The following is a 3,767-nucleotide window of genomic DNA, read 5'->3' on the forward strand; positions in this document are numbered from 1 at the left end:
TCTGCAAGCATATACCAATGGAAAGTTCAAGTTATTTTTAATAAAAACCAATCTGCAATCTTAATTCCATAAGAGTCAACTTGTAAAGCTTCAAATCATTAACTCCACGGGTAGCATAGACTACATGCTATGACATCCCCACTCACGTTATCCGCCAAGGCAAGGTGCAGGTTCATGCATAGCGATATGTCTGCTTAAGTAGACAAATCTTCATTAAAAAAAGCCACCAATACTGAGTTTGTATCATTTGTCCGGAGATGAAGGGCAGACTCAGCCAAGCACTACAGAACATACACACACACACACACGGTAGCTGGTCGGGAATATGCACTCTTAAGCCAACAGAAAGATGCACCATGCAGCATACCTGATTAAAAATCATGGTGGCAACCTTCCCCACATGCCACAATACATCTGATTTTTACAAACATACGAAAAGATTTTCTGACAGACGGAGGCATATGATTCCTTCACCCTTCTTTTTCCCCCCTTCCCCAATCTATATCCACCCATGCATGCATGCATACTTACAAATTCAATGGGTCTATAGAAACACTCTTGCAAAATGTGTCTTATCTTTGGCATGTAAAAATGAATTAAAAATCCCCAGTCTAAGTAAAAGACTGGCTTACAATGGGGTTGACGGAAAAAAACCAAAAAAGTTAACACGTTTCAGTCCTCAGTCCAAAAGTAGTCTGGTAATGTTAAGAATTCACCACATCTGGAATCACAACTGGATAATGGTCGATGCAATCAGCCCAGGGGCTGTCGGCATGTGGTTTCACTGTGCGAAGGGCCCGCCAAACAGCACTGTTACATTTAAAACCACTTCCAAAAGCAATCTGCCAAATGCGGTTGCCTTTCTGCATCCTACCCTTAGCTTCTGTATATGCTAACTCATACCATATCGATGATGAGGAAGTGTTCCCAAAACGGTGCAGAGTCATCCTTGATGCCTCCACATGTTTGGCCGACAACTGCAAGTTCTTTTCCAGCTCATCGATGACAGCCCGACCACCAGCATGCACACAGAAATGCTCAAATGCAAGCTTGAAGTCTGGTATGTATGGTTTCATCTTCACATTCAACACTTTTCTTGCCACTAGCGTTAGAAAGAAAAGAAGCTGCTCTGAAACAGGTAAAACCAGAGGCCCCAGAGTAGTGATGTTGGTTTTCAATGCATCCCCTGCAATCGCCATTAGATCCTTGGAGAGAGAGACCCCAAGTTCTCCTGCCTCATCTTGCTGCTGGTAGACACACTGAAAAGCCTTGTCATCTGCACCTTTGTGTGTCCGGACGGTGTGCACCAGCTCGTATTTTGCTCTTCTTCTTTCTCTCCCCTTGTTGGAGAGTAGGATGGCAGCACCTCCGACTCTGAACAGGCAATTCGGGATCAGCATGGACCTGCGGTTTCCAAAGTACCAGTTCTGAGTGATGTTTTCCATACTGACAACCACTGCATAGTTGCTTCCATGGACTTGCAGGAGATCTTTGGCAAGATCAATGGAAATGACACCAGCACTGCATCCCATCCCACCAAGATTATAGCTCCTGATATTGCCCCTCAGCTTGTATTTGTTCACAATCATGGCCGACAGCGAAGGGGTGGGATTGAAGAGGCTACAGTTCACAACAAGGATGCCAATATCCTTCGGCTTCACACCAGTCTTCTCCAGAAGACTGTCAAAGGCGCCAAACATGACTTGCTCAGCCTCAGCACGGGCGGCAGCCATGGTGGGCTGTGGAGGGAGCTGATGCATTACAGGGGGCAAGTAGGTCTGCTCTCCAAGGCCAGATCTTTCTAAGATCTTTCGCTGAAACTCGAGGCTCTGGCCGTCAAATGATCCTGATCTCTCGGAGTGCCCCATGAAGAGGGAGAAGGGCACCATGAGTTCTGGTGGTGGTTTAAAGCATGCATAATCCACAAGGTAGATAGACCGGGGTCTAGACATGACATACATGGTGGCCACAAAGACAAGAACGGTGGAGCAGAGAAGGACACTGACCAGATTATATTGAAGGTGAGCCCAGAGATGCCATAGATCCTTAGGGCTGAGCCTGCAGACCTCCAGAAGGATGCCAATCATGAGGGGCACAAGCAGCAGGGTCAGCAGATGTGTGATAAGGGAGTGGTACCCAAGCTTCACATACTTGAGGTTGACGCTCTGCAGGAAATCAGGTAGTATTCTTCTGCCTGAATGTATGTGCACGGAGAGCCCGCCGCCTTCTGCTTCATGTTCGGTGATGGTGGGCTTGTGATGGGCAGCAGCATCTTCCGCAGGCGGGATCTTCTTCTCCATGGCGATGGGGGTGAATGTTTCTGCAAAAAGGCTGCGCCACTTGTTAGAGGAAAGAGGAAGGGCACACTAGCAGAAATGCAGAGAGGAAAGGGCACAAATAGATGAAAGAAGGGCAGGGCAAGGGCAGAGGAGGGTGCTTGTGGAAATGTGGCCTCTGCATAGGTGAAATGCATAATGTGGCTACGTCATGGGACAAATGCAGGCAAGGGAAGGGCAGCAATGCAAATGGGGGATTCGAAGATGCCCATCATCGCCCACATGGGGAGTCAAGTGCAGGCGAAGATGAAGGGGATGCAGGGGGGATTACAAAAAAAATTACACAGATTTGGGGAGAAATTGTGATGCCCATCACGCAAGTACGATTGGAAAAGGAGTAACAGAGTGCTACTTACTTTTTTGCGTGTGGTGTGGGGGTTTTGTGCTGGCAACGTGCAGCAGGCGACAACGAGGGCTGCCGGCCTGCGCGTCTCTCGTATATCGCAACTTTGCCAACCTTTTCGAGCTGTAATCCACATGCAAAAGCGAGGGCTTGGCGTGCAAAAACACACACACACACACAGAGACACCCCGCGCAGAGAGAGAGAGAGAGAGAGAGAGAGAGAGAGAGAGAGAGAGAACAGACACAGACACAGAGAGAACCCAAATTTGATTTGAACATGTGCACAGGCTCCGCCCCAATTATTATTTATTTTGTCCAAAAAAAAAAAGACATGCGCGCAGACAATTCTGTTCCAACTAGCAAAGCCCATGTCAAATGGGACTTTTCAAAAAAGACGTGTACTCTCTGAGTAAATCATTCATCTCAATTAACTTTTCAAAATTAAGCTTTTCTTTTCAAGGGTAGATTTTTTCAAAGTCAAGTGGCACTGTTTCTAGTGCCTCTTATGCCTCTACTTTCTCAAGAAAATCAGAGTTTTTACTAGACTATAACATAACTATTTGTTAAAAATTATGAGATTTGTTTTTCTAGATTTTCTCTTTTCTCTTCTTAATTCTTGAAGGAATCTCCAAGAGGAAGGGGCTTGAGGTCATGGGCTAGCCATTAGGCTTGCAAACAGATATTAACTCTGTTAATTAGCAAGACTGACCTTTCTAGAGAGAACATTGGTTTTAGCGAAACATCACCACTTGCCCTTGTAACAAATAACATTATAATATTTTTGCTAAGGTTCAAAAAACCTTGGCACAAAAGTTTGATCTAACTTCCCATAACTACTAATTATTGGTTTTCCTTTTTCTACAAACTTCGGGCCCCTAATGGCATGATGGTTGTAAAAAGACCTCTTCGACCACTTGTTAAAACTTGGCATTTTTGTTACATTTTTTTTCCACAAACTATTTTCTCTCTCTCTCTCTCTCTCTCTCTCTCTCTCTCTCTCTCTCTCTCTCTCTCTCTCTCTCTCTCTCTCTCTCATCCACCATCACCATCACCTTTGCCAACTTTTGGCCTTCTAACAAGTCCTTTTA

The 3,767-nt window shown here is 45.4% G+C and overlaps 1 pseudogene across 2 annotated transcripts; it reads right to left on the reverse strand.

The window, feature by feature from the left end:
• Positions 1-558: 558 nt before the first annotated feature.
• LOC147611288 (3-ketoacyl-CoA synthase 4 pseudogene) lies at positions 559-2,957 on the reverse strand (annotated as a pseudogene). 2 transcript variants are annotated; one of them, XR_015263731.1, is made up of 2 exons: positions 2,693-2,957; positions 559-2,320 (listed from the first exon to the last, which is right to left on the reverse strand). The product of XR_015263731.1 is annotated as a 3-ketoacyl-CoA synthase 4 pseudogene, transcript variant X2 (transcript). The 2 variants fall into 2 exon arrangements; XR_015263730.1 differs by having other exon boundaries at positions 559-2,331; positions 2,693-2,913.
• Between the last annotated feature and the right edge of the window lie 810 nt (positions 2,958-3,767).

Source organism: Cibotium barometz, chromosome 47 (assembly GCF_041138505.1).
Source record: "Cibotium barometz isolate CiBa-2024 chromosome 47, ASM4113850v1, whole genome shotgun sequence".
NCBI classification, from domain to species: domain Eukaryota; kingdom Viridiplantae; phylum Streptophyta; class Polypodiopsida; order Cyatheales; family Cibotiaceae; genus Cibotium; species Cibotium barometz.